Source organism: Halichoerus grypus, chromosome 8 (assembly GCF_964656455.1).
Source record: "Halichoerus grypus chromosome 8, mHalGry1.hap1.1, whole genome shotgun sequence".
In the NCBI taxonomy this organism is placed as follows: domain Eukaryota; kingdom Metazoa; phylum Chordata; class Mammalia; order Carnivora; family Phocidae; genus Halichoerus; species Halichoerus grypus.
Window position 1 is genome coordinate 110,612,949 of NC_135719.1, and position 15,242 is coordinate 110,628,190.

Sequence of the window (15,242 nt, forward strand, 5' to 3'; positions counted from 1 at the left end):
ACATTATTAAAGTGAATGTTTACATTGTGTTTATTGAAGTGTTCAAAGAATATTTGTTGCATCTTCAACCTGCTATTCTCCAGACTAGTATAGTGCATGAGTGATAGTAAAAATGAGTCATGTGTACATTTTAGAAAGATTACTGACATTTAACTTAAATGTTTCTGAACTATCTTCAAAATATTTAAGCATCAGACTTCAATACTTTCTCTTTTGAAGGTTTTCATCTAAGAAATGCATCCATAAAAAAAAAAACTCATTTGCTTGAATATACCTTCCAGTTACTTCCAAATGCTTGATGAAACTTTCCTTCCAGAAACAACAATGCATAGGGGATAATGGGCTGAAAACAATCAAAAATGAAAACAGCTGTGAAGTTGCTGAAGTGAGTGTGTAACAATACATAGTATGTGCATTGGAGAAACAGCATGATAACTGTGAGCACTTGTGTGAGCTACAGTTGTCTTGAACTACTTCATAAAAACCAAGTTGAGAATAGCCAAGACAGCAAATGATAACATGTCAGTCTTTCATTTAAAAATTTAAGAAGTATTATATGTACTGGTAAAATGGGAAATTAATAATTAAAAGTTCAGAAAGAATTTTAGCTTTCACCTATCTAAAATGAACAATTTAAATCACTTCTATATTTTAGAAGTAGGAAAAATATAGTACTTAATGGGGATTAAAGTACCATATTTTGCTTGGTCTCTTAATAAGTGTTCATGAATGTAGTTCAGTATTCTGCAGTCTCTTATGCATTGAGTAGTTTTTGAAGAAACGTTTTCTTAGATTCACCAACAGGACAGGTTGTCAGTCTTATACATTTCAGCCCCAAAATTTATCTATCACAATTAGCAAAGATTATTAGCCCATGCTGTAGGCTGTTGAGAACCTCTTAGCCAGATATTATTTACCACTTCTGTAGCATATATTTACAGAGTATTATGTTTTTATTACTTTGAAGTCCAGAAGGAATTGATAAAAATTACTTAAAAGTTATGAATTACTGTATAGAAGTTTATATTTAAAATGAATTTTATTTAACATTTTCCTAAGGAACTTGGTCCATAATCTTAAAAAGAAAATTTTTTTTTAAATAAAGTAAATACCAAGCCTCTAACTCTGCTTTTCTAAGGAAGTAACCAGGAAAAGTGGTTAGTAATGTGCATAGCTTAGTTAATAGTGGCAAGAGGACTTTTTAACTGATGGGGATATCAGTGGCTTCATGCCCATAATATGGATTTCCTTCTATTAAAAGAACATGCCATTTTATTTAATATTAAAGACCTAAACATAATTGAACATAAGGTATGACTTGAAATTAAAAACTGCTGAGTAATCTAGTTGAAATGGAGACCTTAATTTAGTTAATAAAAATTCAGTGTTAAACTTTATTGTATTGTACTCTTATTATATGCCACTCTAAAACTAGACACAAAGACAAAAAATAGTCTCTGATTTTGCATGGTGCCTTACGACTCCCACAATGTATTAGCATTGTAATATGGAAGACTACTTCTACACATTCGTTAATACAGAAGTTGTTCAAAGAAGTGATGGTTGAAGTTCCCAGGCAAACAGGACAGAAGGGCATCCCAAGGTCAACATCCTATCTGTGAGGTCCGACAAACAGAATTCCAGAAACCTGAACATCTAACATAGTAAGTGTATACATAGAATATTTTTTTGGTTCCAAATGTTTGAGATTTGAATAGATAAATACAATTTTTTTTTCAAATCTTCACTTTTATTTTTTTTTCTTTTTATTAACATATAATGTATTATTTCTTTCAGGACTACAGGTCTGTGATTGATCAGTCTTACACAATTCACAGCACTCACCATAGCACATACCCTCCCCAATGTCCATCACCCAGCCACCCCATTAAATATAAATTTCTAAGGAAATCAATTATTGCTATATTTAATTTCCACCCTAGCATACAAATACAAAAGCACTTCTGCCTACTAAAATCTACATTCCTCCACTCTGTCTCCCCTTCCTTGATATTTTTGAATGCATATTCACATGTGCTAGTATGAGACTTGCCTCTGTATGATCAATGAATAAAATAGAATGATATATAAGTAGGAATATAAAGAAAATATATAAGTGAAGAACTTATATAACTTGATAGGGTAATATATGTTATATTTGATAAGCTAACATTTTCTCTAGTTCTCCTACAGTAGAACCTACACCTTTGGAATATATTCTTAACCTTGTTTCATTTGAATATGTATACATGTATATAAGTAAGTAAAACGAGAAATAAAAGCTTGAGCACTGGTCTCACTTACTAGTTTACAAATCTTTCCCGCACCTCCCATGCCAATATTTTGAACTTCTTGAGGACAATGACATTTATCATCCCATCTTTGTATTCCCAGTGCCACGAGAAACACAAAAGAAGCTTAGTCTTGATTCAGTGAAGTAGCAAAATGTTAAATATGTAATAAAGCAGATTGTCTTCGCACCTAAAACAAATCAATGATGTTTGAGTGATTATGGTTTTGCATGTGTGTATAAAAAGTTCATTGTGCAAACAGTGGTTCAGTCCACGTTCAGCACAGGTAATTTCTGCCCTGTGATTGCCATGTGTACCACCATTCAGAGATATTGTCACCATTTGTGACACTGCTTCAGGCATACTGTGCAGAGCTTTGGCTCAGCCCGTTAGACCCGCGACAGCTGAGGCCTGCAGTTGCTGCCCATCATAGGACACATTCTTTGTGGTTATGCTTCAGTGAACCTTAAAGCCCTTGGCACTCCCTTCTTAGAAATCCTTTCTGGAACTCCTTCTACAATGGCTTTGTGAGTCCCCCACTATTCACCAGAGTTGATCCTGATTTTGTTCAATATAATGTGACCTGATGTGCTATGACTCCTCTCATCCCATAAAGCCACAGCTTTCAGTGATTCCCATATACTAATGAAATAGAGTCACCAGTATCCAAGAATTCCAAGTGATTATTTTGAACATATCCATTAACCACAAAAGCAGAGTGGTGTAGAGGAAATATACAATATTTGAAGTCATACACAGCTGATTTCAAAACCTGCCACTTACTAGCTGGGTGATCCTGGATAAATTACTTCTGTGATCTTCCCTTTCCTCCTAGCTTCATAGGGTTATTGCATTAAATGATACCAAGTTCTCCGCATAGGTGTTCAATCAATGTTCTTTCCCTTCTAGATCAAAAGTTAAGAATGGCCTTTTCAAGTAACTTTCTCTGCCTATAATTAGTTATACCTTCAGATTATCAAAATTATATGAGTTGTCCATTTGACTTTGGTGGGGGTTTTTTGTTTTTGTTCTTGTTTTTTTAAGTAAGCCCAACATGGGCTCACAACCTCAAGATCAAGAGTCACATGTTCTGCTCTTTTCTGGTTACTACGGATTGAGGAACCATGAGCAGCAAAGTCTCCCACGACACCCTGTACGAGGCGGTGCGGGAAGTCATGCACGGGAACCAGCACAAGCGCCGGAAGTTTTTGGAGATGGTGGAGCTGCAGCTCAGCCAGAAGAACTATGACCCTCAGAAGGACAGACTTCTCAGGCACCATCAGGCTTAAGTCCACTCCCCGCCCCAAGTTCTGCATATGTGTTTTGGGGGACCAGCAGCTCTGTGATGAGGCCAAGGCAGTGGATATTCCCCATATGGACATTGAGGTGCTGAAGAAACTCAACAAGAATAAAAAATGAGTTAAGAAGCTGGCCAAGAAGTATGATGCCTTTTTGGCTTCAGAATCTCTGATCAAGCAGATCCCGTGAATCCTGGGCCCAGGCCTGAATAAGGCTGGCAAGTTCCCTTCCTTGCTGACCCACAATGAGAACATGGTGGCCAAAGTGGATGAAGTGAAGTCCATCATCAAATTCCAGATGAAGAAGGTGCTGTGTCTTGCAGTGGCTGTTGGCCACTTGAAGATGACAGATGATGAGCTTGTGTACAACATCCACTTAGCTGTCAATTTCCTAGTGTCATTGCTCAAGAAGAATGGGCAGAACGTCTGGGCTTTATCATCAAGAGCACCATGGGTAAGCCCCAGAACCCGTACTAAGGCACAGTCTAATAAACCCTAGTGCTACCATTTAAAAAAAAAAAGTCACAGTTCTACTGACTGAACCAGGTAGGTGTCCCTTTTTGGCTTGGGTTTTGAATGTTCAGCTATATGTTATATTGCGGGAATGACTACTCCACTGCTTGACTGGGTCCTTGAAATTAATAAAACTGCTGTAGAATTGAGTGAGTTTGTTTTATTTTTTTATTTTATTGTTTTATTTAAATTTTAGTTAATATACAGTGCAGTATTGGTTTCTGGAGAAGAATTCAGTGATTCATCACTTATGTGGGTGTGTTTTATAAACTTTACTAAGGTTTAACAATTCGTCATTATTCATAGGAGGACATTCCCTCAAAATTCATATTATAAGTTTTGAAAAAACAGTCATCTGTCAAAAATGAGACTGAATGAAAATAAAATCCATCCACAGGAACATTGAACAAATACAATAATAGCCCACAAACCTTTAATAGTGCTTGATTCTAGAAGGCTTTTCTGTATGTCATCCAAGATGTAGTCTGTGCCATTCATAACTAATTGTTACATGTGAAAGTCATTCCTTCATAAGATGAACCACTGATTAAACCGGAGTCTGATGTCTGGTAAGGAAATGAATATATCCAGAATATTCTGAAACACATTTATGTGACATACTGTACTAGGCTGTAGGGAAAAATGCGATGATTAAGAGCTTGCTTTCCCAGAATTTATAATCTAAAAGATATAAAACCCCTTGTATCTCCGGGGTTTTCTTGAAATACTTTTTCCTATAAAAGGAAAATGTTGATTTAGTTGACAACATAATTTTTTTTCATGTCTAATTGCTTGATTTATTGATATAATAAAACACTATTTGAGTTGTCAAATTTAAGTTCCTGGAAATCTGAAGTTACAGAACAAGGGCACTTAAATCTTAGAATGCTAAAAAGGGTTGAAAATAATTTGTTCTCTCCCCACAGAATGGGACATTTTGTTTTGTTTTGTTTTACTGGCCCTTTTGCCCAAATTAGCTCTACTGAATAAAATAGAAGCTAAGCTGCAGCTGCAGAGTTCTAATAATAGATGGGCATATTCCTTCATCTTCCCCAGGTCTGAGTCTCGACCACAATGCCAAGCCTCTCTGATGTCTGAAAGTGGAAAAGTGAATGGCAGGATAACATCGAGGCCTTTGAGACCCTCAGGGAACTCCTGCTGAAGACCACTCCCCACTTCCCAGTCCTGCATAGGAGGGTTCCGTAGGGATGCCCAGTTGGTGGCGCCTGAGAGCTTCCTAGGGGCTGCATGAACCCACAGCTACTAACAGGTTTTCTCTTTATGCTTCTATTTCTAGCAAACACACTGATTTTTACAATTTTAATAGTCATATAAAGTTTCCTCAAATTTAAATAAAAAATGAATATATAACAGTTTTAACTATACTGGAATTAAAGTTAAATTTAAAAAATAAATTGAAAATGAACATGTATAAAGAAAGATATTGAGTAAATAATAGTTCAGGTGGTATATGGTGAACAGAAAGATGGAAACGCAGATGAGTGCACAAGAATTATTTGGGGGTGTTTTGAATCAAGGTTTGACACTTAGGGAATCTAAAATAGGAATAACTCTTCATTATGCTACTCAAGATAGTTTTTCAGTAAAGTCCTCAGAGGGGCTAATAAGCAGTGTAGTCTGTGGAGAATATACTCTGGCTTTTGGGTTAGGCAGACACAGTTCAAATGCCATCTCTGCGTAAGTTAACCTTGGGCCTGGGGTCCTCATTTGTAAGCTAGGAGTCTTACCTCATAAGATGGGTGTATGAATTAAATGGCATAGCACATAGAGAAAGTACATAGGTGATGCTCATTCATTCCTTTGGACTCACCCTCGAATAATGTCAGCTGTTTCTATTCATGACTTCTGAACTGGAAGTAGGTCACAATTATTTCCATTCCAATTTTTTTTTTTTTTTGGTAATGTGCTAGCAAAATAGGAAAAACAGCATATTGAGTTCCCATATTTACTGCAGCACAGAGAAGTTAAAAGTTTGTGTTAGTGGCAGAGTCAGATGTAGATTTTCATCTAGTTAAGCTAACCAGCCTCACTGCTTCTCCTTCTGTGCACACAGTAAATGAACTTACACACATAGACGTTCTTATAACAGATAATTTTGTTCTCTGCTTTGGTAACTAAAAGCTAAGCTGAAATGTTAACCTTTATTTGACCTTTTCTAGAGCTTTTTAAATATGTTTTTGGTTATTATCTTATATTGTGTTCCTTTTATTATTCTCTATTTTCTCTTTGCTTCAGTGTATCTATTTTTTATTTTATTGTACTACCGTATCTTATTATATGGATCTTTATTAATTGATCTTTATTGTCATTATATCCTTTAATGTTGGTTTCCTCAAATCATTTTTGGAATAAGGTTAAGAATGGTTATATATGCAAAATAGTGTCATTAATCTGCCACTGATAATGTTCTAGGCAAAATTTAAGAGAAAAAGATTGGAGAGAATTTAATATGATCCTGAAACTGGTCACGTCAGACAGTTCCCTGGTGACTTATAACTTTAAGCAGTTCATTTTTGCTAAAACACAGTGAACTTAGTTAATGCCACCGATCATTGCTTTACATCAAAAGCCATTAGAATCTGTTTGACTATCTTTTTTTAAATGAGACTCACTTCACTAACTCTACCAGCTTATGTATTCAAATACATACTGTCTTTCAAATTAGTCTCCTCTAGAGATGATTCTGGTGAATCCATCATAGCTAGAAAAATGAGGGGACTTTCTCTTTGCAAAAGCCTTCAAAGCTAATTTAGGAGCTACAGAAGAAAAATGAACTTTATGATTGCCTCTTCTCTTTAAATAAAACCCACTTTATCTAGCTTAATCAACTGTCTTATATTCATGGGACTCAATTTTTAAGAAATCAAATATTTGGAAGAATATGCCACATGATTTGAAGGCCGTTCACAAAGAAAAAGGAATTTCCAGAAAGATTTGGTACTATGACAGACTCCATGGAATTAGTGTTTAGTTAACCAGAGAGACTACTTTGAAGCTCTGTTGCAAGTTTGGGTGTTTCTAAATGCATCTCAGTAATAAGCACATCCCATACAGCATAATTTACATGTTTCTAGGAAGCCAAAATATTTTCAATATCAGGATTTATTTGAGTTTTGTTTGATTAAAGCATAAAAATAAGTGTTTTAAATATAATAATTTGGGGGTCTTTATAGCAAAGATCTATTTTGACGGGAAAATTGCAGCAATTGAACCTGTAGTGTATAGGACTAGGACTGCCTAAAATGAAGGGAAAATAAAGGAGTACTTATGCATGTGTTTTCATATTCTAATTTGAATACTCTATCAAGAGAAACTAAAAATTATGTTTTATACGTCATTCTCATTCTTATAACAATATTGTGATTATTTGTATTTAATGTTAAATATTACCTGACATTTTTACTTCAATTATTTTTAGCTGTTCACACACAGATGCAGTAAGGCTGACATAATTACCCCCTTTTAATTCACAAGAGACATGTATTTACCTATTTGTTATAAGGCTTTTCATGCTAGCATGCTGTTACTGTGACAAGACTACACACAGTAAGTAAAATAATATCGTCTATTGCACAGCAACCTCAATAGCTGAATGTTAATTTAACCAGTAAAGACAAAGTAATTGCAATAATAAGAACTCCTTTCTTCTGATGAAGTTAAAAATGGAACTCAAATTGTACTTATATGGCTCATTGGCTTAGTGATCACTGGAAAAATCGACCATAGTGCAAAGCCTATTTGCAAAGCTGCAACTAGTTACTAGAGATCCTAGTTGAAGATCTCATTTAGGATCAGTGTAGATATTAGTAGAATACTAGAGTATTTGGCACCTGGAGTGGATTATTTTTAACACTTATCACCTCCATGTGACAAAATTATTTTCAGTGATAATCATGAAAGGAATAAGAATGATGTCCAGAAAAGGAGTTCAGGTAGTGACAATTGTCTTTTATTGACCATATGTATGTGGATATTTTGGGAGTTTTCTTTTTACTGGCATAATAATCATGCCAGTGGAAAAAAATAAAATGAAATATTTATTACAGAACAAATAAAAATATAAATATTTATAAATTACATTAATGCTTTTTTTTTTTTTAAGATTTATTTATTTGACAGAGAGAGACACAGCTAGAGAGGGAACACAAGCAGGGGGAGTGGGAGAGGGAGAAGCAGGCTTCCCGCCGAGCAGGGAGCCCGATGCGGGGCTCGATCCCAGGACCCTGGGATCATGACCTGAGCCGAAGGCAGACGCTTAACAACTGAGCCACCCAGGCGCCCCCATTAGTGCATTTTAAAAGGGCGAATTTATTTTTTGGATTTTTTTTATTAATTTTATTTTATTATGTTAGTCACCATACATTACATCATTAGTTTGATGTAGTGTTCCATGATTCATTGTTTGCGTATAACACCCAGTGCTCCATGCAATACGTGCCCTCCTTAATACCCATCACCAGGCTAACCCATCCCCCCACTCCCCTCCCCTCTAGAACCCTCAGTTTGTTTCTCAGAGTCCATAATCTCTCATGGTTCGTCTCCCCCTCCAATTTCCCCCCTAAAAGGGCGAATTTATACCTACATAGTGGTCTGTCACAGTAATGCGTAATAGCATTACAGTAACTGATATAGTTTTAATAAAATCAAAATGCCTGCAAAAAGTACAATTTAGACAACTACATCATACCACTATGTAGTGTTCTATTTCCTTGAGTTATTCTTTACTTTAACACAAATGATTAACAATAAAAAGAAGTATTACTCAAATTTAGTAAAAGATTTAATGTTTGAAATAAGATTTACACTTCTCAAGCAAAAAGTTCATACTTCAGATTTAGCATGTTGTCTCACTGTTGTAATAAAAATTTCACAGAATTACTGGATTGAAGTGACTCAAGTTCTGTTTCTTAATCTTTAAAATCACTGTGCTAAATTATTAATTTCAAGTATACTGTTTAAACAAAGGATTATGTAGCACCACGAAGTTTGAAGATAGAAATTGCCTTCAAAGCAGGCTTTAACAATCCTCAACTGCTATTACTATGGAAAGGAATGGATGCAGCCAAGTCCATGTGTGGGGGCTGATGGTATAATTGGGAATTCTCCAAATTAACTTACATGCAGGATGCATTGTTTATTAAAGGATAGGTTTTCAAAATGTGCCAATCTGTAATTTACATATATTTTATTTCAACTCAACAATAACCACAGTAATTATTTAGAATTTAGACCAACAAGAGACAGTTTTGGAGAGGATTGTTTTGTCACTAACATTGTTTAGAATTGTTGGCACATGACAATAAAAAGCAGACCAATGTTTGGTCAGTTTTATTCTTGTATTTAAGCTTCTCTACAGACAATGCCTACATCAGGAGGTGACCACCCTACCCTCAACACATGACGGCATACTTTCATTTCATCTCGACCTGCAAGACAGGCTTTGTTTTGTGCCAGGTACATCAACTGAAGAAAACATCCAGAGATGTTCTGCACCAATCTTTACATGTTCATCAGTATTCACTTAGTGAGGAGAACCAAGGGTTAATTAGTAAAATTAACAGTTGTTAAATAACTGTGTGTCACTGCTTCCCAGGGCCATTGTACAACATGATTAGTTCTACATCATTTCCTACCATTAACACTATAAAACCTTTTTTTTTTTTTAACCCCATTTAACTGGAGAAGAAACTCAGCTGGCCTTAAGTAGGCAGCAGACTCTCAGCATGTTTGCTTCATATTTGAGCACATTCCTGGTTTCCACTCTGTTCCTTCCCCAATCCTAGAATCTCAGTGCTACTGTGATCCTCAATTTCTGGGATCACTTCAGAGTTTCTGTGTCCCGACTAAAGTATTAGGAACCTTTTGTGTTCCACCATTCAGAGGATTCACTTTTCGAATAGCATTGCGGAGTGAGTAAAGCTTAGCACAAAGACCAAAGGTGCAATTTCTGACACTGAGAGTGTTCTGTATCTTGGGTAATGGGGCCTTCATACCACCTCTCAAATCACACCACGTCAACCACTCTCTGCTCATTTTACTCACATGGTCCATCTGATACAGTGACTTAGCCCAAGTCATTACCTTAAGATTGCAAATGGGGCATTAGGGCTCATGAGCTTATGGGAGTTTCTATCTTGATGAGGACAGGTTTTCAAATCTTTTTATAAAGTCACAAGACTTTTCTATCCCAAAACTAAAACAAAAGGCAGTGCTGGTGGCTGTACAATCATGACTATATCACTTATTGTAAGTTTCTTCATCTGAAAAACGTGGGAAGAAAGCAAGATGACTAGATGATCTCTAAGGTCCGTATCACATTATATATTTCTATTGTACATATAAAACAAATTTTATATAAACCAAATTTATCATTTCTATGCACATAATTTTGGGAAAAGAGAAGAGACAAATTGTTAATAATAGGAAAATATGATGGCGGTGACAATGATCATAGGACTCGTGGTTAGGAAAGCAAGTTGTGGAGTCTTTCCCTTATGGAAGTTTCCTGATTGGGTTTCTCTCTCTCTTTCTCTTCCTTTTCACTTTCCCTTATGGTTTTTGTTGAACCGTGGCCCACCATCCCATACCCTGGGGCTCTACTTAACAAATGTTAACAAAATCACAACAAGAAGTAATGATAAATTCTTTAGAGTTAAAAAAAAAGGGGAAAGAAGAAGAACGAAGAGTTCTGGGAGATGGAAGTGGGGTACAATTTTACAACCTAATAACATACAATTGTCATAGAAACTGAAGGCAGATGTGGCAGGGGGCAAGAGTGAACTTCTGGTGATCAGGAAGTGCTATGAAAAACAGCTTCTACACCATTCAGGAAGTGACCTTGCTTATCACAGAACAGCAAGTGTCACAAGGACAGATGAAGGTATAATTGAGAAGTGCTTTTACTTTTCAAACTCAGTATCTTCATACAAACGAAATGATTTTAAAACAGCCGTGGTGGAGTGTCTGGGTAGTTCAGTCAGTTAAGTGTCCCACTCGATTTCGGCTCAGGTCATGATCTTAAGGTGGTAAGATTGAGCCCCACATTGGGTTCTGCACTGAGCATGGAGGCTGCTTAAGCTTCTCTCTCCCTCTCCCTCTGCCCCTCCCCCCATGCTCTCTAAATAAATAAATAAACAAACAAATAACAAAAACCTCCCTTAAAAAAATAAAACAACTGTGGCAATTTCACAAAACACCTAAATGCTAACTGCAGTTGCACACTACCTTCTGAAACACCAGCAAAATCCACAGACACTAAGGGTAATAATGCTTGAAACACCCTATCCCAGGGAATGCTCTTTCTCAATAAGATATAGTTTGCTATTTGACTTGACATTTTTCTTTTCAGCTTTCTATCAGTAACTATAGGATTTAAACTGAGATGTTACCTGATTCCTGGAGGGGTGAACTCCAGGGAAAGGTGGTGAGAGAGGTTTCTGTGTTGAACCCATTCTGATCCAGAGTTACTAGGAGGCCAACAGGTGTCCTGGTGGTCCTGGGGTAGAAAACAGGAAAAGGCTTACACTGGAGTTGACCTTTGGTCAAAGCTAGCTCCAGGGAAGAGGAGTTGGACTTCATCTAAGAACTGCTTTGTCTTGCCCAAAGACTTCCTTGTGGTATAGGTGGGGCCTTCTGGACAGTGGAGCACCCATTTTTCAATGCAATTCCATGTGGCAATAAGAAGCAATAACAGTAGTGGATTAGTGTGGTCAAGGTAAGTATTCCACTTCATGGGGTGAAGTTGGACCAAGCAAAAGCCTCTTGTGCTCTGGATAATGAGGGTGGTGGGGTACCTATTATTTGTCCCTAGTTATCCATATATTTATGGATGATTTGTAGAGCAGTTCAGGTAGCTGCATCCCCAAATTGCAAAAACATCTTTTCCTTCTTAAAGTGAGATAAAACAAAGTGAAATGTTCGCTCTCTACCACCCAAGTCAAGTTTAAATCTCGGTCTCCAGAGGGAAATTTTGAGTATTCATTACACACAAATATTTACTATGTCATACAAATGCATAATGTTCTAGGCTGATTCTGAGCATAGATCATAAAAACTAACATTTGTTAAGCACTTACTGTTGGTTAATCTCAAGGCATTTTCTCTTTTAATCCTCCCAATAACCCATGAAAGTTTGGTACCTCCATTTTGCAGAGGAGGGAAATTGGAGTTTGACGAGACGGAATGGTGGACCAGAATCTGGGCACAGGGCAACCAGGCTCAGGGACTCCCTTCTCTATACAGTGCCTCCCAGGAAACAGACCCGATTCTTTGGCAGTTGGAATGAGAGACCTCACTTCTCTTTCCGGCACCACCCCTAGACAGGTAAGAGTGAAGTTACTCTCTAAACATGGAAATTACTAACATTGATCCAGTCCATCTGTTCCCTAATGAGGTCAGTGTGACCATTTCTCTGCTTCCATCTTTCATAACCCTCCCTTTTACAAACTGTACCATTCAGTTTATGTGTACTTTCCAGCAAGCCTGCCACGGACACTTTATCATCAACCGTAAGATAAACTTTCAGTCCCGACTCCATTTCCACAAGCAAATGACTCACTAAAATTTCAAGTCAAGAGGTGAGAAAAATGTAAATGTAATTCTTTGAAATGTCTCCTTTGGGTTTGCGGAATGTACATTGTAGGGGCTAATTGTCAGAACGTTTAATTGTTACCCTGTATCGAGCTTCCCCTGTGCGCTGGAGCAACACCGTAGGTGCTAATAGTGAGAAAATTTGACTGTAGCTCTGCTGTGTTCTCTTCATTAAGCTAATGGAACATTTTCCTTTCATTTTCTCCCTAGGGTGGCTGTAGGAGTACAACCTTATAATTGTTGCTCTTACTGTAATTGGAGGTAGTAGGAGTATATATAATCTTATTGTCTTTCCTATGTGGTGGTAGTTTATTTATGACCTATTGATAATTCCCAGCCAGCAGCAGAAAACTCAGTGAGTATTACATTAGCATTCCCTCCTAGGAGAGTGCCTACCAAACAAAGACTATCATTAACCAGAAGGAACACGTACTAGGGATGGCCCATCATACCAAATATAAACTTCATTACCACAAAAATTGACCCCTCTGGGTATCATGGATGTTTCTTTTTTTCAATAAAATTAATGAAGGCTTCATCTTTACCTTTCTTTAGATGTATTAACAAAGCTTCACGAATCTTTTTGGGAGGCTCTCAAAGGCCACTGCACATCTTCAAAGTAATGGGGAGTCTTACTTAGCCACTGAGGTCCCTGGAGTATAAGGGGTCATGAGAAAAACATCAAAATTGAGCATCCACCGCCCTGATTCAGGGCACTGGGGTGTGCTGAGTACAACCTAAGGTCAGCAGGACCCTCCCCAGAGGAGGGATATGGGGATGCCCTAGGAAACTGTTGACAGTACAAATGAGGAGATCTGCTGAGGCACAAACATCTGTATTGCCAAATCTTGATCTCCTATAACATATTTTGATGAAATAACACTTTATCTTTTACAAGCTGGAATGTTTTTTAGGACACGGAGTATTCTCTGAAAATTCTCTACAACCTATGTGTTTTGTTTGGCTTTCATTAAAGGGTCACTGTAGAGAACTTGTATATTAACTATTTTGCTGTTTAAAATAGTTCCGTTCCAGGACTGTCCTTTACTTCTGATCAGAAAGTATCTCTGAGGTCTGTACACAGAGCTCATAAATATAAACAAGTTAGGCTGGCATCCATGAGAACATAGAATTCTGTATCCCACCCCCACTAGATTATTGAACATGTAAGAACTGAATGGTGGACTGGATGCATAGTCAAATATCTGAATTGTCAAAACTTAAAATCTGCAAATTGGCATTTGGGTCAAGTAACAACACTAAAAATCTTCACAGAGATGATTTTGTTTTATACTCCTGCAGTAGTGCAGAATAATGGCCTCCAAACATGCCCGTGTCCTAATCCCTGAAACCTGTCTCTTACCTTCAATGGCAAAAGAGACCTTGAAGATGTGATTAAGTTAAGGATCATGGTATTGGAAAATGAACCTGGATTATCTGGTGGGCCAATGTAATCACCACGTTCATTATATGAATGAGGAAAGAGAGTCAGAGGAAAATGGGACCACAAAAGCAGAAGTTGGAGTGATGTGGCCATGAGCCAAAGAATGTGGGCAGCCTCTACAGGCTGGAAAAGGCAAGAAAATGGGTTATCCCTCTAGAGACTCTGGAAAGAATGCAGTCCTGACAACCCATTTAGGACTTCTGACCACCAGAACTATAAATGGTAAGTCCATGTTGTTTTAAGCCACTAAATCTGTGGTAATCTGTTATAACAGCAATAGGACACTATATAACTCTCCACAGTTTTACAAAACAGACTCATCATCTCCATTTAATAGTTGAGGAAGCTGATATTTCAGGGATTCAAGTGGCTTAGCTCACCCTGCTTCCTCTCACAATGCATGGGGGGTGTAGCTAGTTTTGAGTAGAACTGCATTCTCTCTTAAAGCAGATGGGTTCTCCCAAGGTTCTGGAAAAGCTGCAAGATGCATGCATTAGGTAACTTGCTAACTGCACATCCACCCTTTTGTCTTTCAGTCATCAGGTTAGATGACTTTTTTTTTTAAGATTTATTACTTATTGGGGGGGGGGGAGGTGGCAAAGGGAGAGGGAGAGATAGTCACAGGTAGACTCCCTACTGAGCACAGAGCCCAGCGCAGGACTTGATCCCAGGACCCTGAGATCATGACCTGAGCAGAAATCAAGAGTTGGATGCTTAGCCAACTGCACCACCCAAGCGCCCCCAGGTTAGAAGACTTTTTAATGAACTTAGATGAGTTTTTTTATTTTCTAAAAAGTTGGCAGTTTTGTGAAGATTTACTCAGCATTTCTGAAACCAGAGCTTCTTATATTGCTCCCTCTTTTGGCAGATATTTTCCTTTGTCTCACCATTTAAGTTTAGACTCAAAAACTATTTATACCGGGAGGGACTAAACAGTCTGTAAGGGGAAGGGGCTTAATGTGTTTCCCTGTTTGCAACAGTGGCTTCAATCAGGTAGGGTCTTAGAGAAAGATGTCATATTCCAGTTTCAACTTCTCAGCCCACATAAATGGAGAGCATAATTATGGATAGTTAATGGTCATTTTC

At 37.4% G+C, this 15,242-nt stretch overlaps 1 pseudogene across 1 annotated transcript; it reads left to right on the forward strand.

The window, feature by feature from the left end:
- Nucleotides 1-659: 659 nt before the first annotated feature.
- LOC118546294 (large ribosomal subunit protein uL1 pseudogene) lies at nucleotides 660-9,440 on the forward strand (annotated as a pseudogene). The gene is made up of 2 exons (XR_013440709.1): nucleotides 660-1,664; nucleotides 3,336-9,440. The product of XR_013440709.1 is annotated as a large ribosomal subunit protein uL1 pseudogene (transcript).
- Nucleotides 9,441-15,242: the final 5,802 nt, after the last annotated feature.